Genomic DNA, 27889 nt, shown 5'->3' with positions numbered 1-27889 from the left:
CCGGCAGGACCCTGGGCCCCAGGGCCTGGCTTGAGGGGCTGGGCCTGCCTGGCCCCACCTCCGCCACAGGCTGTGCCCTCAGACCTTGCCAGTCTCTTTCCAACACACCCATTAGTCTCAAGGTCAAGTCGGGTAAGAGGGCCTGGAGGGATTACAACAATAGAAATGTAAGACAAAGTAGCAAATGTAAGAAGTCACGTGTGCTGCTTTCTGCCTGCAGCAGAATGTCACAAAGCCCCAGCCCCGTGGCAACTAGCTGCTCTTGGGGAAAGATGCTTTGAGGACCAAACAGGCTAGAGCACACGACCCCCAACTCTCTTGCCTGAGTCACTATATTCCTCAAAAGATAAATGAGGCCAGGAGCAGTGGCTCCCGCCTGTAATCCCAGCACTTTGGGACCTGAGGCGGGATGATCACTTGAGCCCAGGAGTTTGAGACCAACCAGCCTAGGTGACAAAGTGAGACCCTCGCTCCAATCTCTATGAAAAACATTAGCCAGCCATGATGGCCCACACGTGTGGTTCCAGCTACTCAGGAGGCTGAGGAAAGAGGATTGCTTGAGCCCAGGAGGTTGAGGCTGCTGTGACGTATGTTTGTGCCACTGCGCTCCAGCCTGGGCCACACAGCAAGACTGTCTCAAAAAAAAAAGATAAATGGTCCCGGTCCTTGCCTTTTCCTACACCTAAGATCATGTCTGGCAAGTTAGTGATTACGCCTATGTAATCTCTAACCAAATGCACTTTACACCCAATGCAACTTCTGAGGAAGTTCGATGAGATTTTGCAGAAACAAAATCTCCACATCTGTATATAAGCAGTGAGCTGAAACACTGCCGGTGTAGTTTCATGGACCTCTCTAGAGGTCTGCTTCTGGGCTGTAGCCCTCAGTGATACGTCTGAATAAAACGGACTTTAATTCTTCTTTTTTTGTTGTTGTTTTTTTCTGAGATGGAGTCTTGCCCTGTGACCCAGGCTGGAGTGCAGTGGCACTGATCTTGGCTCACTGCAACCTCCGCCTCCTGAGTTCAGTCGATTCTCCTGCCTCAGCCTCCTGAGTAGTTGGGCTTACAGACACCCACCACTATGCCCAGCTAATTTTTGTATTTTTAGTAGAGATGGGGTTTCACCATGTTGGGCAGGATGGTCTCGATCTCCTGACCTTGTGGTCCGCCCGCCTTGGCCTCCCAAAGTGCTGGGATTACAGGCGTGAGCCACCGTGCCTGGCCTCTCTATTTTCAACAATACAGGTGGAATTATGTTTTTAGAAATTTGATTCTATGCAATTTAAAGGTCTTCTGGTGATTTCAACATTTGGGGTCTCCTGTAGTTGTTCTGTCTAATCAATTCCTTCTGAAGAAAAAGAATAAAAAATGACATTTCCCCCTGTGCATATTACTTAACCTGGAAAGGTTTCCCTTAGAAGCTAAGAAATGTTCTATTGCTTAATTACTTACCATGACAAACATCCTTTCCTTTAAATGGAAATCTGTTGGACAATAACTGCTTTAAAGGCATCCTAATGGTAGCTAAAAGTGACAAAAATGCTATAGATAAACTTAAATATGAACATAGACTGTGCTTGCCTGACATTCTGGATGCTTAAGTTTTACTCTTAGGTCAGCTGTTTGCACAAAAGAACTGGAGAAAGTGACTGTTCCCCATTGTCCTGAATCTCTAAATCGACCTGTGCTGTTCCACCACCCTGCCACAGAATGACAATAAGGTTAATGAGTGCTTTTGATGACAAGGATAGATGGCAAAAGTCCTAGCTCTATCTCAGATCTCCTGTGTCACCTTACTTACCCTCTTCAAGTTTATTTACTTGTCTGTAAAGAATCTGACAAAAAAAATATGAGACAACCACATTCCAATCCAAAGAGCTAATGGTAGGAAAAAGAAACCAGCACCAAACAAGATTAAAGACGCAGAATTCACTAGGGGCTGAAAGCATCCAACATCAACAGATGCAGAGGAGCCATCGCAGTGGATTAGTGACTGTGAGGTTTAGGGGGCTACGCACTAATCCGGGATTCTAGAAACTAGGGCTGCAACTAAAAGATAATACATGTTTTGCCCTATGCTAGTTAAAATGCTTTTAAGCAGCACAAATATAGAGGCATCTGCAAAATGAGGGCATCCAACCATCTGTTACCACTCCTGATCACCTGAATACAGCCTTCCTCTCAGCTCCCTCGAAGCTAGGCAGTCCTGCAGCCTGCAAAAAGAGGAGAGGCTGGGGGAAAGAAGAGCACAAAGAAGAGATGGTTTCTAGAGTGGTCTGGATACATCTGTGTACATACAATAAATATTTTTGGCAACTTCTATATGAGACAAATTAATACTGTGCTTCATTTTCCTGGAAGAAGAAGGACAAATATGGTATCGGTCTGGATATACTTTATCTACCTTTACCCAAATGTCACTTACTCATTTACTGATCTACTCATCTATCCATTCAATCAATATTTATTGAACACCTATTATATGCCATGTTCCATTCTAGGTGCTGGGGAGGCAGATACAGATGTAAAAGATACTCAAATAAAATGCTGTGAAGAAAAAAAAAACAAGATAAAGGGGGATAGTAAGTGACAGGGGACATATCGCAGCATAAGGAGGTGGTTTTATTTGAAGAAATATGATGTAGATAATGACTTGCATAATAGCTGATAGGGAAAGATTTTGTGTTTTTAAATAACACTCAACTTTTTGTGTTTGTATTCCAATAATCATTCTATAAAAGAACCAGTTTCCCCTATGAAAAAACATAATACATTATTTTCAAGAGTAATGCATTTATGTGTAGAGGTATATAGGTAGTACATCAATTACAAATTAAGCAGTTAATTTCCAGAATGTCACAGGTTAGGTATTCTAGAAACAGATGCCAGGTTGAAATTTGATGGGCACCGTGTTTGTTAGAGATCAACACCTATGGAAAGGAGATGAAGGAAGCAGGGTTTCTCTAGGGGAGTGGTCGAACTACAATGCAGATCAGTAATGCTACCCTGTGGAGAGCTCGGGAGTGTCAATGGCTTGCCAGAGCAGGACCATGGTGGGCTGAAATGGCTGGACCTTTACACCCTACAACAATTGGTCCATGGATATGGGTCACAGGAAGAGCATACTCTTGGGCAAGGCAGCTCTCTGCAACTGAGGCAAGAGACAGCTGGCACCAATCTTCCTTGAAAGGGTTGTAGGCAGTACATCTTCATGTCCCCCACATAAGGATATCTATGTGGCAAACTAAGAGAAATACTTGCAACATAGTAATAGGCAGATATAAGATGCTTAAGAGCCAAACAGAGCTTAGGAATCAATGAATGAAAAAATTAACACTACAATTTAACCATGTATATATATATATACACAGCATTTGATCAAGAGATACAGAAAACAGATAATAAATACATGAAAAGTGTTCAACCTCACTGAACTTTAAAACTATATAAATTAGAGTAATAAAATAAGATACCATTTTCTATCAGAAAGAATAAAGAATATCAGAAAGAATAAAGAAAAAATGTAGCACTTAACAAGAGGAAGGACTGAGAACATGAGCACTCTTATGCAATTCTTCCTGGGAGTGTAAATGGGCATAATATTTCAGGAAGGCAATTTTGCAATCTACATGAAAAGCCTTAAACTATACATACCTGATAAGCCAGCTGTATTCATTGTCTATTACTGTGTAACAAATTAACCAAAGCTTAGTTGCTTAAAACAAAAGCATGTATTATTTCACAGTTTCTGTGGAATTTGAGAATAGCTTAGCTGGGTTGTCCTAACTGAGGGTTTCTCACGAGGTTGCAGTTGAGCAGTCAGCTGGGGCTGCAGTTATCTGAAGGCTTGACAGGAGCGGGAGATCTACTTCCATGATGGTGCACTCACGGCTGTTAGCAAAGGGCCTCAGTTCCTCAGTTCCTTGATGGCTGTTGGCAGGAGGATGCTGTTTTAGGCCCCTCCATAGGGCCACTTGAGTGTCATTGAGACATGGCAGCTGACTTCCTTTAGACAAGTGTTCAAAGAGCAAACCGGAAGTCACAATGTCTTTTATGACCTACCCTCAGAAGTCATGCTCTGTCAGGCTGGGTGTGGTGGCTCATATCTGTAATCCCAGGATTTTGGGAGGCTGAGGTGGGAGGATCACTTGAGTCCAGGAGTTCGAGACCATCCTGGTCAACACTGTGAAACCCCTGTTTCTACAGAAAATACAAAAATTGGATGTGGTGGTGTGTACCTATAATCCCAGCTACTTGGGAGGCTGAGGTGAGAGAATTGCTTGAGCCCAGGAAGTTGAAGCTGAGTGAGTTGTGATTACACCATGGCACTCCAGTCTGGACCACAGAGTGAGACCCTGTCTCAAAAAAAAAAAAAAAGAAAAGAAAAGAAAGGAAAAGAAAAAAGTCATGCTCTGTCATTTATGCCACATTCTATTCATTAGTAATGAGTCACCAGGTGACTCACTCAAGGGAAGGGGAATTAGCTCCACAGAAGGGAGGGGTGTCAAATAATTATTAAAAACCCCTCTGCCCACTGACCCAAAATTATTTATATTCCCCTACACATACAAAATGCATTTACCCTCTGCTAAGACTTCCCAAAGTCTCATTTCTGAACATGCAGTCAAAATAGGACACTGATATCTTAATTCATTCCAGGTGCAGATGAGCCTCCTCAGTGATGGTCAAGGAAATACAGCTTCTCCAGCATAGTTGTTCTTGGTCTGAAGATATGTGAGGTTCTGAGCCAAGTTCTATTTCTGGTAATTTATTCTGTCAAAGCATAATTTTCAAAAAGCTAAAAACATGACTCTCATACAAATATACAATTAGAATATATCAAATATTTGTTTATTAGTGAGAGATTCAGTAAGGTGGTAAAGCTGGTTGAGAAAGCATTTTGAGGAACTGGGCATTCAAAGGAATTTTTTTTTTTTTTTTTTTTTTAATTGAGACGGGGTTTCACCATGTTGCCCAGGTTGGCCTTGAGCTCCTGAGCTCAAGTGATACACCTGCTTCGGCCTCCCAAAATGCTGGGTTATAGTAACATTTTTAAAAGAACGTTCAAATAGGCCAGGTGTGGTGACTCACGCCTGTAATGCCAGCACTTTGGGAGGCCAAGGTAGGTGGATCACTTGAGCTCAGGAGTTCGAGACTAGCCTGGGCAATATGGCGAGACCCCATCTCTATTTATAAAATCATTTCTTTAAAGAAATAATTTTTTTTTAAAAAGGATGTTTAAATAACATTGCTAGGTTACATACATAATTGCATCATATGGTGCAGGACAATGGTACCATAACCTTTGTAATAAGACCTTCTACTGGATGGAAATATATAAGGCCACAGAGAACTCCACAGTGTCTGAGTTATATTCAAATAGTAAATACTAAAGGCAAACACAGGGACATTCTGTTAGAGAATTAAATAATCTTCAGTGGGCTTTTTAGACAATGCTCCAGCATGTTGTTGAAAGGACATGCACACTCCCTATTGATATCCTTAGAATAAAACAATTTTAGGGAAATTTTTTTGCTGACACACATTAATTCAGTGTTTAAGGATGTTCATCACAGTTCTCTTTGCAAAGCATAGTTTGGAAACTGGCACCCGGGAAAAGGAGACTTTTTCTAGTGTGCTAGCTTGAGCTCTTGCCATCTTTACTCCCTGGAACCCTTTCATCTAACCATCTAGTCTCACCAAGCTATTTTCTTTATTTTTGCTTCTATCATTTCTACAAAAAGGAAGTGGATATGGGCCGAATGCTGAGCACTTTTGTTCTTTAGATTTTCTTTTGAAGGTCTTCTTTAAATCCTGAAGAAGCATGGATACTTTTGGATATTATCCCATCCATACCTGAGAGGGTTGCTCTCACCATTGTTTTAGAGAAAGAAAGGCTAAGATTTATTTATTCTGTAAATATGTGTTAACTTGACGTTGGTCACCTTATAAGTGTTGGAGATACAAAGACGAATAAGAAGGTCTCACGTCCAATACCAGGAAGACTAAGTATAACACAATGACTCATATTCTTGCCACCAAAGTGTGGTTCCTGGACCAGTAGCACGGATGTCACCTGGGACATGGGAGCTTGCTAGACATGCAGAATTACCGGCCTCGTCCCAAATCTTCTAAATCAGAATCTTCATTTTTAACAAGATCCCAAGTGATTTGTACACACATTTGCTACAGGTTGGATCTGTGTCCCACCCACATCTCATGTCAAAATGTAATACTCAATCTTGAAGGTGGGGCCTGGTGGGAGGTGATTGGCTCTTAGGGGTGGATATCTCTGTTTAGTGCTGTTTCTGTTCTCATAATAATGAGTGAGTTCTCACGAGATCTGGTTGTTTAAAAGTGTGTGGCACCTCCCCACTCTCTCTCTTCCTCCTGCTCCAGCCATGTAAGACATGCCTGCTTCCCCTTCGACTTCTGCCATATTTGTAGGTTTCCTGAGGCCTCCCCAGAAGCTGAGCAGATGCCGGCAGTGTGCTTCCTGTACAACCTGCAGAACTTTGAGCCAATTAAACCTCTTTTCTTTATAAATTACCCAGTCTCAGGGATGTCATTACAGCAGCGTGAGAATGGACTAATACAACACTCAAATTTGAAAAGCCCTGTTAGTCCATTCTGAACCTACTTGTGTTTTCTACTTATCACCTCTTATTTAAAGTGCAGAGATGAATCCACTTGTTTTTCAATAGCTGGTTTGCAGAACCCCCACCACCACTGGTCTACAATTTTAAAGCTTATATTTCGACATGGTAATACTAGAATGTCTTACCAGCATGTGAAAATAAGAACTTCCCCTCTTCTTTCCCAAGTTAGTTTCTTGGACCTGTAGGATACAGAGAGAGACTGGGAAAAGAGCAGTAACCAAAATGTAGTAACAGTTACTCTGTTAAGCTTAATTTCCTACAAAGTCTTTTAATAAAGGGTGGTTAATTAAAAAAAATACATTTATTTTTATTAGACTTTATTTTATAGAGAAGTTTTAAGTTCACAGCAAAATTGAGAGGATGGTACAGAGATTTCCCATATACTGCCGCCCCACACACCCACAGCCTCCCCCATTGTCAACATTCCCTACTAGAATGGTACATTTGCTACAACTGATGAAACTACATTGAGATATCATTATGCAAAGTTGATATTTTACATTACGCTTCACTCTTGGTGTTAAATATTCTATGGATTTGGACAATTGCATAATGACACATATCCACCATTACAGTCTCATAGGGAGTATTTTCACTGTCCTAAACGTCCTCTGTGCCCCACCTGTTCATCCTTCCCTCCCTGCTAACCCCTGGCAACCACTGATTCCTTCACTGTCTCCACAGTTTTGCCTTTTCCAGAATATCATATAGTTGGAACCATAGAAGATGTTCATATTGTCTTCCTTCACATACTAACATGCATTTAAAGTTCCTCCATATCTTTTCATGGCTTGATAGCTCATTTGTTTTTGGTGATGAATAATATCCCATTGTCTAGATGTACCATGGTTTATATTTATCCATTCATCTAAGGACATGTTGTTTGCATCCAGGTTTTGGCAATTATGAGTACAGCTGCTATAAATGTCTGCATGCAGGTTTTTGTGTGGGTATGTTGTCAACTCCTTTGGGTAAATACCAAGGAGTGCAATTGCTGTATTTTATGGTGAGAATATGTTTAAGTTTTGTTTGTTTGCTTTTGTTTTTGTTTTTTTTTTGATATAGAGTCTCACTCTGTTGCCCAGGCTGGAGTGCAGTGGCATGATCTTGTCTCACTACAACCTCCACCTCCTGGGTTCAAGTGATCCTCCTGCCTCAGCCTCCCAAGTAGTTGGGACTACAGGCATACACCACATGAAAATGTTGCTTGTAGAACTTTAAAAGCATCTCTGGTATGTCTCTAAAAAACATGAAACTGTTTCAGGATTTTTTTCCCCCTAAATAGGGCAAATCTGCAAAGATGGAAAGAAGAGGAAATACTAAAAATAACTTTCCCCAATTAGTGAGAGCCGAACACATATGGTAAGATGGAAATAGTTTTAGATGGCCCAAAGTAACACTGTGATGCAAAATGAACTCCCCAGGCAGAGGGAATAATTAGAAACAGCCACAAAAATTTACTCAAGACATGATGGGAACAACAGCTGAATATGATATTCAGGGGATGTGGAGACCCTGAAGAGGAGGTGAGTATGGTCTTGCAGCTTTTTGGAACCTGGAGAAATTGAGGAACTGGTTCTGAAAACGTTCCCGCCTATTCCTTCCCATGAAGGTTCCCTCTTGGGAAGTCAGACATTCTGGATCTTTTACTAGAAATTCTAAGGGGTATGAGATCAGAGTCGCACATTTCATGAAACCCACAGGCAAGTGGCTGGGCCGCTCCTTCTCTGCTGGCAGGGATTCTGTGTTTCCTCCAGCATGCAGGAAGAGCCACCTGTGGGCTGTGGCCTGATGCGAGGGCACAGGACTGCCGAGATCGGGCTGCCAGCCTCAGCACTCTGGGCTCCGGCCCAGCTGGCCAGCTGGCCACCCTGCCCTGGACACGTGGGCTGCCACTCAGCCAGCCGGACAGGTGCTCGCTGCCAGAGCCACCTTCCCCGGCAGGGAGGGTCACCGGTGGTGATGACAGGAGCCTGATCTGACCTAAGGGCAGCTCCTCCATGCTGTGCTACGTTCCCTTTTGTCACTGACTGGCGTGCATGTCCTTTGGTGACCTCAGATATTCATGTTTCTCTCTCCTCTTGCCTATACCCCGTGCAGACATTCAGCCAGTGTGCGCCCCGTGAGAGCAGCGGTGGGTAAGACCCCGGGCTGCTTCGTCCTGGTCAGTAGCTGGTGCCCTGAGCTCCCGAGGGCTCCAAGCTACTGGGCACCTCTCCAGGTGTCTGACAATCTGTCTGACTGGCCTGTGTCCCATGCCCACGGTCATTCTTATTGTGAATTTTTCTGTCTACACCTGTTATTTCTTTCCTTTCCTTCCACCCACCAATCTTTAATTTCCTATCTAATCACCCCAAACTGCTTTTGGGCACCTCATTTATCCCACGCTCTCCTCACACAACCTCTGGGCCAGGACTCCTTTCTCTCAGAGTCCTGGGCCTCACTCTTCACTTTTCCCATACTGACATGATGGTCTTGCTTTCCTCTGCATGCCCCAGCAGCGACCTGCGAGTGCTCAGTCCCCTGCTGAGGAACCTCATGCAGGATGGTGACGATGGCTGAAGGTGGAGAAACCGGGACAGCCTGTCACTTACAACATAGCCACACTCCCAAGAGTCAGCAAGCCTGGCCTGGTGCAGTGACTCATGCCTGTAATTCCAGCACTTTGGGAGACCAAGGTGGGCAGATCACCTGAGGTCAGAAGTTCGAGACCAGTCTGGCCAGCATGGTGAAACCCTGTCTGTACTAAAAAAAAAAAAAAATACAAAAATTAGCTGGCCGTGGTCATGGAGGACTATAATCCCAGCACTTTTACAGTACTGGGCGTGGGTGGGGGACGCTTGTAATCCTCAGCCTCCTAGCACCTGTAATCCTGGGAGACTGAGGCAGGAGAATCACTTGAACCCTGGAGGCAGAGGGTGCAGTAAGCTGAGATCGCACTACTGCACTCCAGCCTGGGTGACAGAGCGAGACTATGTCTCAAAAAAAAAAAAAAAAAAAAAGAAGAGTCAGCAAACCAGTGAGATTGTTTTCCTTGATGCCTCTACTCAGCCTGCTCCAGGATGGAGCTGACGGAACTCTGCTCCCTGCCTGCTGATCAGTTTCCTCAAAATATGTGAACCAAGACTCACTGTTCCCAGGTGGTCCTGCCTCCAGTCTGGCTGCAGCTCTCTCTTCCCCTCTGCCTCTCTCAGTGGCCAATCCCATGTCTGCCTTTGTTATATAGAGCACCATTAGTTGACCATTCTCCTCCTATGAGAACAGATTTGAATGCAAATAACAATTCCCTGGGCTATTGTCTGACACCAGGGATCCTTTGATATACGTTGGGAGACACCACCTCAGAATGACTGAAATAGAACAACAAATTGAAGCTGCTGCAATTTCACAACCTGGACGAATGAACTGAGTAACCACCTCAAGTGAGAACCTGTGTGTGCACACACAACACAGCAGAGGACGATGTCCCTCCTGGAGTTGGAGCCTCTGGTTTAGAGAAAGAGAAAATATAATCTGAACGGCATTAGGAGACAGAAATGAAGTGCTTGCAGAGCAGGGAGATGACACTTTGGCTGGGGAAATCAAGAGACACTGGATGAGAGGAGGGTCATAGGCCTGGGGAAGAGACCAATCAGGTTCAAATCCCAGCTTTGCCATGGACCAGCTCCAGGACCTCGCTGTGCCTCGGTGCCCTTAACCATACCTACCTCAGAAGATTTCCGTGAGAATTACATGAGAAAACACTCATAAAGCCCCCAGCACACGGCAAGTGTGGATTAAATGGAAGCTGTTGCTTCACAGGTTTCATGGAGACCACATTTGATCTGGATATGGACATGTGCACGGGGAGGGTCCATGGCAGTGTCAGGCACTCCCACAGGAGAGGGCTCTCAAAGGAGTAACAATCCCCTTCTTTTGTGCGGAGAAGCCTTAATGGTACCGATCCTCAGTGATACCAATTTTCAAAAATTTCTCTTTAAATGTAATAGGCCTTGGAATCAACTGCTAAAGCAAGCCACTAATTAAAAAAAAAGACAGGGCGCACAGGCGTCCATTGTGGGAAGGACTAAGGACTCTCCAAGTTTCATGGTCTAAAGGTACCCACCTGTAAGTGGGCAAAGAACATTCAGGGGAAGTCTGGACGGACTTGCCCAGAGAGGGCATTTCTCCCCGAGGTGGCTAGGTGGCGATAGAAGCACGCTGAAGCAGCGAGGATGTACCGGTCCCGAGTCGGCTCTGCAGCTCTCAGGCTCAGGGTAGCAGGCATCTCCCACCCCACACACAGCCCACCAGCACCCCACACATCCCCACCGCCTTCCTCTCCTCTCATCCTGCCTTTCTGTCTTCAAATATTTCCTGAAAGACTAATATGTCTTAGGCAAACACATGCACTACGATGCAGAAACGTATGAAAAATTCTATAGAAATACCAAGTTTTATGTTTAATATGAATGTTACGTTGTCATGTTTGAGAAATGCATATCTGTTAAGAAGTCTCATCAAAACCCTAAAAGGTCCCCTCAAAGCTTTTACCTACCTAAACGCTGTTCAACGTTGTTGGGACTACACTTGGTTTAAGAAAACAAAACAAAACAAAACAATTTAACAGTAAGTATGGAAAGAGGACGGCTTTGCCAAAACACGTCTTGAGTTCAACTCCTAGTTGCAATACCAACAGCAGTGTGACCTCAGACAAGCAATCCGATCTCTCTGAGCCTCAGATTCTACAACTATAAAAGGTGATAAATCATTGCACGTATACGGATATGACATTTAGTAGGTGCCCAACAGACTGGAGATCCTTGCACCGTGCTCTCTAGAGTAGGAAAAGCTCAGCATGTGGCTACCTGTGTAGAGAAAAGAGGGAAGTATCTGAGCCAATGAGTAGAGACACTCTCTCTCCAGGCTCACCTGGGGAGAGACTGAGGGACTAAACGCACACAGCTCTGCACACATCAAACATCGGTTAACTTAAGCACCCCCAGCACTTGAAACTTTGGGGGAGAAGATTAAGGTAGTCTGAGATGTGCTTATTACCAAGCAAGAAGAGTTCACGCCAAGATTTTTCTTGAGTGCTTAATCTGGGTGAGGCCCAAGTCAGGCAAGAGAAGAATTATCACAAGCTGAGTGGGAAACTGTCCAGGTGGCGAAGCTTTGTGAGCAATGGTGTGAAGCCTGGGCAAAGACAGAGCGGGGGCAGAGAGACAGGAAATAGAATAGAGTCAGGAGATCTGTCCCCTGGCGTGCATGCCATTATTAGTCAACTTTGTCAGCTGGTTTCTGGGTAATTGATGGCACAGGCTCAGAGTTGATTGACTTGTACCGAGGGGGGACTCCCAGGGGAATCTGGGTCTAGATTGAGCCACAGTGAATTTGACATGTAGTAAAGTATTAGGAACTGCAGGTGCTCCAGATGACCTCATAAAGGGTTCATTTTGAGATTGTGAAGTTTGCTGTTATAACAGAGCTGTGATGTGTAAGAAGAAACTTGGACTTGTCCAGAGAGGGCTATTTCTCCCCAAGGTGGGCTCAGGGAGGGAATGTCCAATGTCATTATCTGTCACTCATGGGACTTTAGACAGGTAACTCATGACTTCTAAATCAGGATAAAGCAGGGCTTGTGGTGGGCAGAGTCCTGGGCCTTCCCCCTGGTATACACGTCCTGTATAATCCCCTGCCCTGAGTGTCATGGGACCTGTGAATATGGTGGGACATCACACCCATGATTATCTTTCATTGTATGGCAAAGGTGAAGGGATTCTGCCATTAAAGTATCCAATCTGCTGATTCTGAGTTAATGGAGGGGAGGTTATCCTGGGTGAACCTGGCCTAGTCAGGTGAGTGTTTGAAAAGAGGGTCCAGAAGCCAGAGACAAATGGGAGTCAGGAATATTCTCCTAATGGCATTTATTTATTTATTTATTTATTTATTTAGAGATGGGGTCTCACTATGTTGCCCAGGCTGCTCTCAAACTCCTGATCTCAAATGACGCTTCAGCCTCAGCCTCCCGAAGTGCTGGGACTGAAGAAGCAAGATGCCTTGCTGTGGAGAAGACCACACAGCAGAGAATGATAGGCAGCTGCTAGCAGCTTAGAGCAGCTCCAGCAGACAACCAGCAAGAAAGCAGGAACCTCAGTCCTATACCCATCAGGAACGCTGGCTGCCATTGCGGCGGGGGCAGGCCATCTCTGGAGCCAGCCACTAGTGGGCTTGGACGAAGACTTCAGTGAGATGAGATGAGATGAGATGAGATGAGATGAGATGAGATGAGATGAGATGAGATGAGATGAGATGAGATCACAGCCCAGCTGACACCTTAGTGGTGTCTCAGCCTTGAGAGACCGTGAGCAAGGGACCCAGCTGAGCCATGCTGGACTCCTTGACCCATGGAAACCATGAGATAATAAATGGGTCCTGTTTTAAGCCACCAGGTTTGTGAAGATTTGTTACATAGCAATAGAAAAAATTGCAGAGTTGTTTGAAGATTAGGAAAAAAGTATGTAAAGTACCTGGCGTGAAGAAGACTACAATAAATGGTAGCTTTAAGTCACGCAGTCCATAATGATCCAGTTCTTTTTTTAGGGGGAATGTAAATTTCTTTCTTTTTTTCTTTCTCGAGGCAGAGTCTTGCACTGTCGCCCAGGCTGGAGTGCAGCAGCGTGATCATGGCTCACTGCAACATTTACCTCCCTGGCTCAAGTGATCCTCCCATCTCAGCTTCCCGAGTAGCTGGGACCACAGCATGCACTGCCATGGCTGGCTAATTTACGTATTTTCAGTAGAGATGAGGTTTCTCCATGTTGCTCAGGGTGGTCTCGAACTCCTGAGCTCAAGCAATCCTCCCATTTTGGTCTCCCAAAGTGCTGGGATTACAGGTGTGAACTACCGCACCTGGCCACATCTTTTCTTTTCAGAATAAATCTTGTGAAATGCTGAGAATTGTTGAGAGGACTGAATGAGATCGTATGTCTAACATGCTCTAGTGCGGAGTCTAGCACACAGTCAATGGTAGGTAATAGCAACGATGAGGATGTTTGTAGTGGTTTTTATCCTGGTAAAAATGAGGCATGTATTGTAATAGACATAGATCTTTTTTTTTCCCCCTTAAAACCACTTTTGCCTTGCTTTACAAGTAGGATTTCTTGCAGAAGTTCCAGAGACTGTTACAGAATTATCCACTGTCTGAATAGAAATGAACCTTAGATACAATCTGGCCCAACTTCGCTTTTCAAATGAAAAAACAGCGAGTCTGAAGTCAGCTTGTTTGATGCCACAAAACAAATTAGTAGCAGAATCAGGATTAGAATTTAGGTATCTTGATGTCAAGGCCACTTCTGTAGAACCATATACAGTTATCCCCTGGTATCTGTGGGGAATTGGTTCCAGGGACCCTGAGAATAACAAAATCCCTGTATAAAATAGCACAGTATTTGCATGTAAGCTATACAATTCTTTAGTATACTTAAATCATCTCTAGACTACTTACAATAAGAAATACAATGTACATGCTATGTAAATAGTTGTATTGTTTAGGGAAAACGATAAGGAAAAACGTCTATATATCACAACCATCTATGTTTTTAGTTTTTTTTTTTTTTTTGGAGACAGAGTCTGGCTCTGTTGCCCAGGCTGGAGTGCAGTGGCACGATCTTGGCTCACTGCAAGCTCCGCCTCCCAGGTTCATGTCATTCTCCTGCCTCAGCCTCCTAAGTAGCTGGGACTACAGGGGCCCGCTGCTAAGCCCGGCTAATTTTTTGTATTTTTTAGTAGAGACGGGGTTTCACTGTATTAGCCAGGATGGTCTCGATCTCCTGACCTCATGATCCACCTGCCTCGGCCTCCCAAAGTGCTGGCATTACAGGCATGAGCCACTGCGCCCGGCCTTTTATAGAATTTTTTTGGTTGAATCTACAGATGTGGAATGCAGTTCTGGAAAGCCAATTGTATTTATTTCTCTTCTGAAATGTTTCCTCTATTTAAGACTCAATGCCATCTCAACTCATAAAGTATCAACATTCCCTTGTAAAACTCACCCTGCACACAATTTATCAGTCATGAACATTTTTTTCCAGCTACCTCTCCTGAAGTATTTATCATTGAGAGTGATTCATTCCATTAATGTTGATTGAGAGCCTACTTTGTGCTACATTTGGAATCAAGCTTGTTAAACTGCAGTCCCAAATCACTCCAAAATTAGATACCAAATTTATTGCAAGCCCATGGGCCATAACGACCCTATAAAGGAGGTCTGCTGTGACTAGTATTTTGACAGATGAGGAAGTTGAGACATAAGGAGATTCAGGGGCTTGCCTGGGCGAGTCCAACAACTAAGAAGACATGGAGTTGGGATTTGTACGCAGAGCTGACTAGCTGCCACTTTTAGCTTCTGTCCACTTTTAATTAGACTGCTTCCCAGAAGCTGGTTAGGCTAACATTTTATAATAATAAGTAGGATGGGTCTAGACTCCCCTCCCTTCGGCCCCATCACTAGTAGCTCCACTGGATCTGGGCTCATGTTGCCTCCTTGGTCCTAAGGGTCAACAGCACAAAAGTTCACAGCACTAAAGATGCATGATGAAGGAGCTGAACTTTGCCTTCAAGAAAAGGTCTTTCTTCGGGCCTTTTCCTCTTGTTGGGAGAAGTCTCAGTATCTTCTTCTTCCCCTTCTTGCAGCTTTGTTTTTATTTTTTTATTTTCTTTTTTAGAGAGAGGATCTTGCTCTGTCACCCTGGCTGAAGTGTAGTGATGTGAGCATAGCTCACTGCAGCCTAGAACTCCTGGGCTGAAGTGATCCTCCTGCCTCAGCCTCCCAAATAGCTGGGACTACAGGCATTTGCCACCACACTTGGCTAAATTTTTTTTTTTTGTAGAGACAGCGTCTTGCTACATTGCCCAGGCTGGTCTTGAACTCCTGGCCTCAAGTGATCCTCCTGCCTTGGCCTCTCAAAGTCTTGGGATTACAGGTGTGAGCCACCACACTGGCCTCCCCTGCAGAATTTAAGAGAGAAATCTGAACTCCCCCTGTTCTTGGTTGCTTTGGTTGAAGCTCCTTGAGATTGTCTGAGATTGTCTCCACAGTGGTCCCAGCTGCCTTCTCGGCCTCTCTCTCAGTTAGATATTGACATACTTCCCCAGAGATTTTAGCTCCTTTTTAACCAGAATTCTCATTTTTCCTTGGCAGGCATCTCAGAAACTCGGTCAGGCAGCAGCTGGAGTGTCTGCGATGGTTTCCCCGCCCCTCAGGAATGACCCTGCCTCTCTGCAGATGGCCTCTCAGACCTGCCTTCACAGGAGGGCAGCCTATGTTAGGTAGCCATGCCCCGGCTTCAAGGTGGGGTTAAGCTTCAGGGTTCAGGTGTCTGTAGTGAGAGCAGAAAACAAGTGCCAAGGGAAATGCCACTAAAGAATGGAGAGGAATCTTCTAGCCCCAGGGGCTCATAGACCACTCCCTCCTGCCATAGGCCCCGTCCTCTGAACGTGGCTCCCAGGGGAGGGGCCCTTCCTGTGAGTCCTGGGTTTATGAACCTGGACAAGTAGGAACAGGAGCAGAGCAAGCCTGAGAATGACTGAAATGTTGTCGTTCCGTCCAGCAGAGCAGAAAACCTGTGCTTAGGGAACTGAACTGAACTTTGAGAAACGCAAAGCTTGGTGTTCCGGGATGAGCACATTGGAGCTTAGGTCCCTCCATTCCTGGTAGCAGAGAAAGCAGCGGAGGGTTCAGCCTGGAGGCAGAGAAAGAGCCCAACAATTACAGGGAGCTCAGGGTCAGCACAGGGATAAGGCCAGAATCTAACCACAGATGCATATGATTTCAGCTTTCCGCATGCACTTGTGTTGAAAATAACTGTTGGAAAATTGTAGTCTGCTCATTCCAATCGTTCTTTTAAAACCATCCACGTGTTGTTCTTAGCAAAGTCTGCGTCTGAAAACCCCTGTGAGGCTCATCACGCTCGAATGCCACCAAGTACATCTGTAGGCTGAATTGTACATAGCGTGTGAGGGCGCTGTTGCCATCTGTAAAACACAGCATTCATTTTAAAATGTCACTTGTCAATCACATCAGTGCACTCCAGCCTGGGCAACAGAGTGAGACTCTGACTCAAAAGAAAAAAAAATGTCACTTGACAATAGGATTTTTAAAATGAATGATACAAGCACTGTTAATGAGGCCTATGAAGTTTCCTAACGTTACGATGGCATCTCATACTTGAAAAGATGGGGAACTGTTGCCTTAAAGATCTAGCTGAGGCTGGGCGCAGTGGCTGATGCCTGTAATCCAGCACTTTGGGAAGCAGAGGCGGGCGAATTACTTGAGATCAGGAGTTCGAGACCAGCCTGGCCAACATGGTGAAACCTCGTCTCTACTAACAATACGAAACTTAGCCAGGTGTGGTGGCAGGCACCTGTAATCCCAGCTACTCAGGAGGCTGAGGCAGGAGAATCACTTGAACCCAGGAGGCAGTGGTTGCAGTGAGCTGAGATCACACCATTGCACTACAGTCAGAGTGACAGAATGAGACTCTGTCTCAAAACAAAAACAAAAACAAAAATAAGTCTAGCTGCGGAGGTTTCTGGAACTAAGTAGAACTGCCACTCGGCCACCTTCATCATTAAGCTACTGTACGGACAAGGGAAGCTACCCCTTGAGTTTACATCTGTATCTCATGTTCCCTAGTGCCTGGTACTGTCCTAGGAGAGGTGTCTCATGTGGCACCTGATATATCTGGTCCCCCTCCCCGGCCTAGGAGTTACCAAGGCAAACTATAAAAAAAATTTCTTTTACACTGGATTTATAAGATTATAAAAGCACATAGAAATACATTTATATTTCTACGCCAGTGTTAGACTGATTAGTCCTCAGTGGTACTTATGAGAAGTGAACAGTCAGTGAACAGCAACAAAAGCCACATTAACAGGGAGCCTAAATAGCTATTGGAACAAAAATCAATGCTAGCCTGCCTGGGTGCTGTGGCTCAAGCCTGTAATCCCCACGTTTGGAGGCTGAGGCAGGCAGATCACACGAGGCCAGAAGTTTGAGACCACCCTGGCTAACATGGTGAAACCCTGTCTCTATTAAAAATACAAAAATTAACCAGATGTGGTGGTGCATGCCTGTAATCCCAGCTACTCGAGAGGCTGAGGTATGAGAATCACTTGAACCTGGATGGCAGAGGTTGCAGTGAGCCGAATCGTGCCAACTGCACTCCAGTCTGGGTGACAGAATGAGATTCTGTATCAAAAAAGAAAAGCAAAAGCAACGCTAGCCTGCATTGATGGGGGTGTGAGGGGGTTCTGTAAGGCATAAACTGGTCTGGGCAAGAGATAGTTGGGGCCACTGATGAATTGTTTTCTTTCTATTACTGCAGACAAGCATGGATGATTAGTTCCTTATTATTTCTGCTCCCAGGCTGTCTCCAAGGCAAGCTGTTTCTCTTGCTCTCTGTACAGTCCATGAGACTAAGCAGGCCCTTGACCTTAAGTGAGGTTCCCTCAGTTCTGTCCTGTTCCTTGAAGTCTGGGTCCATTGGGTAGACTTGGCCTGTTCAAACAAACCATTAATGAGCACATCTCCGGCAGGGCATTTGGAAATAAAGTCAGAAAGCCAGCGAATGGTTTGGCCTTTTCTTCCCATCTTTCCATCCCCTGCTGGGATTCACCTCCTCCTCTTGCCCTGGGGCCTCCTGTGCTCTTTCTTCTTCTCAGCCTGGCCTTACCCTCCTCCAACCGCTGCTGTTGCAAGTAAATGAACTAGGAGTGGAATCTTTGTTTTCTATCTCAAGGGTATTTGCTTTGAAAACCATTTCTCTTGCTGTGGATCAAAATGTCCTTTGCTCCTTGTTAAAGTAGGTTTAGGCTCAGTGGCTCTGGTAGAAGAGGTTGTTTAAACTCCACAAATCACACAGTTACCAACTTTCTCTTTCTCTGTGTACAGTGGTCCAATGGACAAAACTCAAGTGAGTGACAGTGGTGGTGGTGACTCTGTGGGTGTTCATCTGAATCAAGTGCTGTGTTGAGCACCTTGTTCCATTGTGGCTGTGACCCTGAGGCAGGTATTTGTTTCCTTTTATGGAAAAGGAAAGGAGGCCTAGTGAGGTTAATATCGTGCTCAAGATGACTCCAGAATTGAAAATTCCAATTGTCCCACCCTGAACTTTTAATTCCCTTTAGGTTGTCCTCTTCTTCTCTGAGTAGCATTGATCACATCTCCTTTCTCCTTTAACTTCCTTGTTGATTGGTTTATTGCACACGGTCAGTCTCTCTGCCTCTTCCCTGTGCCCCAATGAGAATCCACCTGTTCTACAGAGGCAGCGATTTTTGTCAGCTCACTGGGGTATCTCAAAGGCATAGAACACATACACAGCAGGGACTGAACAAGCATTTGTTAAATGAATAAACAAAAGTAGCCAAGGTAAGATTTTACACTTTAGCACCAACTTAGATAAAATAATTAAAAATAACCTAAAATAATCAAAAGGGTCAGAATCTAGTTTTGAGCACAAAGTTTGAGGACAGCCACTCAGGAAGCACAGATTCCAAAGAATGGGAGTCAGTGTTTCAAAGTATAGAAGTTTGGGGTCATTTATATGGTCAAAGTTTAGGGAAACTTAACAGAATTCCACTCTCTTTCTCTATAAGGCTGATTGCATAGTTACAATAATCCGATTTGTCAAGGTAATTTTTTTTTCTTTTTGGGAAAGGTATATTTAACATTCCACACTGCAGATGTAACAGTCAGGGGTCTTTTGCACCGCCTGGTCTGAGTTTGATACAGGATAACAAAGGAGGCAGTTAATCTATAGTGAAGAGCAGTGATTAGAAGCAGGGGAGGTCTGGTCTCTGTTCTCTCTTAGTCATTTACAGAACAAGAACAATGAAGAAGAGAATTCATCTTACTCTAAGAAACAGAAGTTGCAAGCACCTACTATGTGACTCAGATCACAGTCATATCTCTCTCAAAACTTAAAGTTTTTAAAAAGCTTTTAAATTTTATTTATTTTCAAAGCTATCACCCAAAGCCCTCAGAGTCCTCAATTTTTTTTCTTCTCCTCTCTTTTCTTTTTCCTTCTTTCTTTCCCTTCCTCCCTTTCCCTTTCCCTTTCCCTTTCCCTTTCCCTTTCCCTTTCCCTTTCCCTTTCCCTTTCCCTTCCTTCCTTCTCTTTCTTTCAGATATGCAATTTATTTCTTCTGTATCCTGTCAGAAAATAGTGTTTGGAGATTTTACGCAGTTGAAGGAACCCATGTGGCCTTCATCTGAATGAAGTCACCAGCAGCTTTGGATTTCCTTCCACCCACCTTACATGGAGGCGTTTTCCATTGCTTATGGCCACAGATAACCATATTCATTATAAGAATTGAGCTTGGCCAGCAAGGTGACTCATGCCTGTAATCCCAGTGCTTTGGGAGGCCCAGGTAGGATGATCACTTGAACCCAGGAGTTCAAGACCATCGTGGGCAACGTGGCCAAACCCTGTCTCTAAACAAAACTTGGACAAGAAGAGTTGAGCTCTTTGAGCGTCACTGTGGAATGCGTTGGTGCCACCTAGGGACTCACATTGTAATTTTCAAGACCCTCTTATGGGCATTTCTCCTTTTTGGCATTGGATTTTTCCACACCGCCACTGGCTTATGTATGTTTCTGCTTCCAGTCCCAGTCACGTTTGTAAATAATCTCTCACCTCTTCTCCAGGCCTCGCTGCCAACTGCCTTCCCAAATGAACCTGACTCTGTGGTTTGAACACATTTATCTGTGTGCACGTCCTGTGCTATTTTTCTGTCTGTTCCTTCTATAGGGTTGTTCTAGAATTATTTTTCTCTGTATGTGGGAGTCTGTGTCTGCTTCAATGCTCTCTTACATAATTATTCTCTCTAGTCATAGAGTTCTCTATTCATATCGTTAGCTTCAAAAAAATTCTGCATACAGTCTCCCATACAACTCTCCTACTGCCCATGGCGCTGGGCAGGGCAGGTACAATTACTGTATTATTTTACAAATGAGTAGCCTGAGATGAAGGAGGGTTAAGTGTATTTTCTAAGGTAACAACGCGAGGAAGAAGCAGAACGGGGGCCAGAACTCAGTTCTGCGGAGGCCGGGCTCCAGGCCCTTCCCACTACACTGGTCCAGCTCCTCATGGTGCCTCGGCCATGCTCCTTGTGCAGTGGTATGCACTGTCAGGTGCTTCGTAAATGCTTTGCAAAGCGGGCGTTTCCTGAAGCTGAAGTAATGGTCCATGTGAACGGTATAAAAATAATCAAGCTAAGGAACAAAAACGTGATCCAAGGCAATCAGAGAGGCTTAAGGGCATCACGTGAGATGCAAGGAATAAACAGATAGTAGATCAGGTGGAAAGCAGATCATTCTGACGGTGAAAGGCCAGGGATGGGCTGAATGGGGGAAAAAAGACTTACACTGGAATAGTGATTTTTCACTTTCAGGTAAATTATCTCCTTTATTCCTCAGACCAAACTTGTGGGTAGATGTTAGCAGAATCTCCATTTAATTTATAAAGATTTTGCATATCTTTATACATTTTTATAAAGAGTTTAGTACTTTTTTCTCCCTCCAACACCACTCAACTAATTAGAAAGGCCCATATTCAAAGCAGCCCCTCTGACTCTAAAGGCTGAATTCTTTCACTCGGGGGCAGGACGTAGATTGTTTTGTCCCCCAAGAATGCTAAGTAAGCCTGGGTCCTATGTTAGACCTATGTTGTTCTTCTATAGCAAAAATGGCTACCTCTTTGGTTTCCCCTTTTTTTACAGTAGGTTCTAGAGGGGCTGGAGGGATTTAGTAGTACACATTACAGATATGAGTTCAAATCCCTGCTCTGTCACTAACCAGCTGTGGCAGCTGTGTGAATTCAAGCAAGTTATTTCCTTTCTCTGTGCCTCAGTTTTGTCATCTGCAAAATGGGGATAATCATGTGTCCAGCACACAGGATTATTTATAAACCAAAAGTAAAATTCTAAGTGCCCACCAACCAACTGAATGGACCCCTCCTCTTGGCCAAAGTCCTTCTAAAGTAAACCTGAAATAGGCCATGATGAGAAGGGGGATCAGACATTCCTCATTGTACCTTCCTCCCTTTGGAATTCAGGCATAGCTGACCAACGATATTAACATTAACTGAGACGTTAAGACTGACAAAACAGACTCTTTGTAGCAATAAGATACCAACATGACAGACAGTAGGCCCTGATAGAAATAAAAGTATTTTACCCCAAAATATATTTCTTTGACATATTTTGAAATGGCCTTGCAATACTGCCTCTGGGGAAAATCTACATTCAGTACAGGATCTCTTTCCTTTTCCAAGTCTTTTTCCTGACCCAGGAGAGAATTAACTAAGAGCCTAGCACCTTTTTAAGGCTGATAAGAAACATTTACCACCTATTCCCTCTGAAACCTGCTACCTGGAGGCTTCATCTACATAACAAGAACCTTGGTTTCCACGATGCTTCTCTTAACCCAGACCCTCCCTTCTATTGATTACAGGTCTTTAGAGAAACTCTTTCAACCAATTGCCAATAAGAAAAGAAGGAATCTACCTAAGACCTGGATGCCCCCCACTTTGAGTTGTCCCACCTTTTTGGGTTGAACCAATGTACATCTTACATGTACTGATCGATATCTTGTATCTCCCTAAAATGTGTAAAACCAAGCAGTGGGCCACACCCGGCCACCTTGGGCACCTGTTCTCAGGATCTTCTGAGGATCAAATGAGATATATATAAAGTGCTCAGCACAGAGTTTAACATCTAGAAAACCATCAATGAATATCCACTGTTGTCATTGTGTTGTATAATAAAGAATGTGTCTAGTTTTTGTTTTAGGTTCCAGGGACATGGTGTCTAAATCCTTGGGGTTTCCTGAGTAATAGCAGTATCTGTTATTCATCGTGGGCCCTTGGACCACAGCAGAGTTTATGCTAACAAGGTGACTCAGGATGGGGCCAGTCTTGTGGAAAAGCCAGTCCTGTGATTAGAGGGTTGGGGCTTTGAGTCACTTAATACAGGCCTGACCTCCTGACCCCTGGAGAGGGGTGCTAGAGATGGAGTTCTATAACATGGCCAATGATTTAGTTAGTCATGCCTACCAAATGAAACCCATTCAAAGCTCCAGACACCTGATGATCCCCCTGGGTGTTGGTAAACACATCCATGTGCCAGGAGGGTACTTTTGCTCTGATGCTGTGGGAAGAGGGCATGGCAGCTCTGCATTCAGGACCCTCTGGACCTCATCCTGGGCATCTATTTATATGGCTCATCCTGACTTGTATCCTTCATAATGAAACTGTAATCCTAAGTGTAGGGCTTTGAGTCTTTCTAGTGAATTATTGAAACTGAAAGAGTCATGTAAACCCTGAATTTGTGGCCAGTTGGTCAGAAGTGCAGGTGGCTTTGGGACCCCGAAACTTGAGACTAGTTCACAGTAAGGGGTAACTTTTTTTTTTTTTTTTTTTCCAGACAGGATCTCTGCTCTATTGCCCAGGCTGGAGTGCAGTGGCAAGATCATAGTCACTGCAGCTTCCAACTCCTAGGCTCAGGCAATCCCCCTGCTGCAGCCTCCTGGGCTGCTGAGACTACAGGTGTAACCCACCACACCCAGCTAATTTTTTAATTTTAATTTTTGTAGAGATAGAGTCTTGCTATGTTGCCCAGGCTGGTCTTGGACTCCTATGCTCAAGTGATTGATCCTTTTACCTCAGCTTCCTACGTAGCTGGGACCACAGGTATGTGCCACCATGCTTGGGTAATTAAAACCCATATTTTTTTTTTTTCAGAGACAGGGTCTCACTATGTTGCCCAGGCTGGTCTCAAATGCCTGGGCTCAAGCAATCCACCTGCTCCAGCCTTCCAAAGTACTGGGATTACAGGCGTGAGCCCCTGCACCTGGCCAGTGAGGGCTGTCTTGACGCGGACTGTGCCCTTGGCCTGTGGAATCTGTGCTAACGCCGGGTGGTTAGTGTGAGACTTGAACGGCAGTAGCACAGGTTTCTATCACTGGATGAGACAGTGCCTGACTGACAAGAGAAACTAGATTGTTACAGAAAAAGAAACACCCCCAGAGGGCCAGGTCCTAGATTGTAGGGGAAGAAAAAACAGGCCATGTTTTAGTCAGAAACTCAGATTCCACAGAATCAAGTCCTCAGTCTTCTTTGGATGAAGAAAGAGGGTCTCTTCTTGGATGTTTCTAGGAGTGGAGATGGCAGACTGGGACTGAGCAGGGATAAGGAACAATATTAGAACTGTATCCCAATTTAATTTCCCATTTTTATTTAAAAGTAATGTAATATTCTGAGGACACAGCAATTTTTTCTAGAATTAAAAAAATAACTATGATATTATTATCTTATCTAAAAAATTTTAAAAATTCTTGTGAGTATGTAATAGGTATATATATTTGTGGGAGTCATGAGGTGTTTTGATGCAGACATGCAATGTGTAATAATCAGATCACGGAGAATGGGGTGTCCATCACCTCAAGGATTTATCTTTGTGTTACAAACAATCCAATTACACTCTTTTCATTATTTTTAAATGTATAATTAGGTTTTTGACTATAGTCACCCAGTTGTGCAACCAAATAGTAGCTCTTATTCATTCTTTCTATTTTTTTCACACCCACTAACCATCCCCACTTCTCATCTACCTCCTACTATCTGTTCCAGCCTCTAGTAACCAACCTTCTACCTCTATGTCCATAAGTTCAATTGTTTTGATTTTTAGATCCCACAAATAAGTGAAAACATGTGATGTTTGTTTTTCTGTACCTGGCTTGTTTCACTTAACATAATGACCTCCAGTTCCATCCATGTTTTGCAAATGACAGGATCTCTTTTTTATGGCTGAATAGTACTCCATTGTGGATATTATTAATAATTAATAATATTTATATATAACATATATAAATACTATTAATAATTTTAAAACCCCCAAAGTGGCTTATTGAAAATTGAATGTATTTTGAACAATCCGTATTTGCCTGGGCATTGGGCATCCTTCTAGGCTCTCTCATCTCCAAAGCAGGTTCTATTACCAAATGATGGTCCCCACTTCTCGGACCCCTTCCAAATGCTCCTAGTTGTGCTGTATTTTCCAGTCATGCTTCCTTTTAGAGGCCTGCTTATTCCCTGAAGTTGACCTGGCTCTTACTGTGTAGGACGAGGCAGACACTGGGAAGCCTGCTGTTCTCCCAGGGCTTATCCTCTTGCTTTGCTTATTTCTTCTTTTCACAGGGTTTCAGGTCTGCTCTCTGTAGCCTCCTGCCATCCTTGCAAGTTCCTACACGTGGAAAAAGCCTTCTGTGGCTTCTGTGCCAAGTCTCCTGCTTTTCCTCAAGTTCTGCCTTAAGACATGTATCTTTTCTGAAGTCTTTTTTTTTTTTTTTTTTTTTTTTTTTGAGACAGAGTCTCGCTCTGTCGTCCAGGCTGGAGTGCAATGGCCGGATCTCAGCTCACTGCAAGCTCCGCCTCCCGGGTTTACACCATTCTCCTGCCTCAGCCTCCCGAGTAGCGGGGACTACAGGCGCCCGCCACCTCGCCCAGCTAGTTTTTTGTAATTTTTAGTAGAGACGGGGTTTCACCGTGTTAGCCAGGATGGTCTCGATCTCCTGACCTTGTGATCCACCCATCTCGGCCTCCCAAAGTGCTGGGATTACAGGCTTGAGCCACCGCGCCCGGCCTCTGAAGTCTTTTATGGAGATTTTCTCACCAGAGTCTTCCCATGATTTGTAGCAACTGAGCAGTTGTTTTATCTTTCAGATTCATCTTGGAGGATAAGCAACAGCAAGAGCCCATGGAGGCAGGGAAGAAGCCTCTGTCAAGTGGTGCTGTTTACTTTTGTAGTTCTCTAATAAAAATGAGGTTTTCAATCTCTATCAAAATACCAATGACATTCTTTACAGAAATAGAAAAAACAATTCTAAAATTTATATGGAACCCTGAAAGACCCAGAATAGCTAAAGCTATCCTAAGCAAAAGGAACAAAACTGGAGGAATGACATTAACTGACTTCAGATTATACTACAGAGCTATAGTAACCAAAACAGCATGGTACTGGCATAAAAACAGACACATAGACCAATGGAACAGAATAGAGAACCCAGAAACAAATCCACACATCTACAATAAATTCATTTTCAACAAAGGTGCCAGGAACATACACTAGGGAAAAGACAGTCTTCAATAAATGTGACTGGGAAAACTGAATATCCATATGCAGAAGAATGAAACTAGACTCTTATCTCTCACCATATACAAAAATCAAATAAAAATGGACTAAAGACTTAAATCTAAGACCTCAAACTATGAAACTAATATAAACAAAATTGGAGAAAATCTCCAGGGCATTGTTCTGGGCAAAGATTTCTTGAGTAATATCCCACAAGCACAGGCAACCAAAGCACAAATGGACAAATGGGACCACATCAATTTAAAAAGCTTCTGTACAGCAAAGGATACAATCAACAAAGTGAAGAGACAACCCACAGAATGGGAGACAATATTTGCAAACTGCCCATCTGACAGGGGACTAATAACCAGAATATATAAGGCGTTCAAACAACTCTAGGAAAACGTCTAATAATCCAATCAAAAACGGGCAAAAGATTTGAATAGACATTTTGCAAAAGAAGACACACAAATGACATTTGAAACAGGCATATTAAAAGGTGCTTAACATCAGTGATCATCAGAGAAATGCAAATCAAAACTCCAATGAGATATCTTCTCATCTCAGTTAAAAAGGCTTATATCCAAAAGATAGCTAACAAATGCTCTTCAGAATGTGGAGAAAAGGGTGGGAATGTAAATTAGTACAGCTACTGTGGAGAACAGTTTGGAGGTTCCTCAAAAAACTAAAAATAGAGCTGCTATATGATCCAGCAATCCCACTGCTGGGTATATTCCCAAAAGAAAGGAAATCAGTGTATCAAAGAGATATTGGCACTCCTATGTTTGTTACAGTACTGTTTACAATAGCCAAGATTTGGAAGCAACCTAAGTGTCCATCAACAGATGAATGGATAAATAAAATGTGGTACATAAACATAATGGAGTACTATTCAGCCATAAAAAAGAATGAGATCCTGTCATTTGCAACGACACAGATGGAACTGGAGGTCTTTACGTTAAGTGAAATAAGCCAGGCACAGAAAGACAAACATCACATATTCTCACTTATTTGTGGGATCTAAAAATCAAAACAATTGAACTCACGGAGGTAGAGAGTAGAAGGATGGTTACCAGAGGCTGGGAAGGGTAGGTGGGGGAGGTTGTGGAGGGGAAGTGGGGATGGTTAATGGGTACAGAAAAAATAGAAAGAATGAATAAGACCTACTATTTGATAGCAATAGTAGGTGACTATAGTCAATTATTACTTAATTGTACATTTTAAAATAACTTAAATAGTATAATTGGATTATCTGTAACTCAAAGGATAAATCCTTCAGTGGATAGATACCCAATTCTCCATAATGTGCTTATTTCACCTCGCACGCCTGTACCAAAACATTTCAGGTAACCCGTAAATATATACACCTACTATGTATCCACAAAAATTTAAAAATTAATAAAAAATCACACATACACACACAGACACACACACACACACAAATGAGGTTTTCCTTGAAGACAATGATGTTGAGAACCAGCAAAATGCACATTCTCATTCTAAGGCCAGTCCACATTCCCTGAGCCCCTGACGAGTTGTTCGGCCATGAGGGGCAGGTGGGAGACACTTACCATGGAGAGAAGGAGGTCAGCTGTGGCGATACCCAGCCTCCAGCCCTGGGGACAGATGCCTCAGTTCAGCCACAGAAAAACATCCTTAATCCTGAGGGGCAGTCACACTCGTTTGCGGTGTAACCGGAGCCTCTTCACATTAATTGTGAAGCCCATTTGAATCTGTTTGACAACAGTACTTTCGCGGCAAAAATCAGAGCAATGACCAATTTCCAAGAGACTTTACAGTTGTCTCCTCAGTCAAACACACCCTTGAGAACCCACCTTCATGGAGGAAAGTGTTTTTCTTTTTATCCTGCATCCAGCCTTTCTCCTTTAACCGAGGGAAACCTGCTGAAAACACCTTTGCGTGAGAGAAGCTGCTTTTCCGTGTCCAGCAAGCAATCAGCGTAGCTCTGCTGTTCCAGCTCTGGCTATCTTGACACAGTTTAAAAGCTGTCTCTGTGACCTCATGGGACCTCACTGAGCCTCAGTCCTCTCAGACGAGG

General features: G+C 43.8%; 1 long non-coding RNA gene across 1 annotated transcript; it reads right to left on the bottom strand.

Moving 5' to 3' along the window:
* Positions 1–208: 208 nt before the first annotated feature.
* Positions 209–27889, bottom strand: LOC103222747 (uncharacterized). Its single transcript, XR_493557.3, has 4 exons — positions 27402–27889; positions 6786–6839; positions 4584–4774; positions 209–4356 (listed from the first exon to the last, which is right to left on the bottom strand). It is a non-coding gene; the product is annotated as an uncharacterized lncRNA (long non-coding RNA).

Source organism: Chlorocebus sabaeus, chromosome 18 (assembly GCF_047675955.1).
Source record: "Chlorocebus sabaeus isolate Y175 chromosome 18, mChlSab1.0.hap1, whole genome shotgun sequence".
Taxonomy (NCBI): Eukaryota; Metazoa; Chordata; class Mammalia; order Primates; family Cercopithecidae; genus Chlorocebus; species Chlorocebus sabaeus.
Note: the sequence above shows the minus strand (reverse complement) of the source record. Positions and strands in the feature narration are given on the sequence as shown.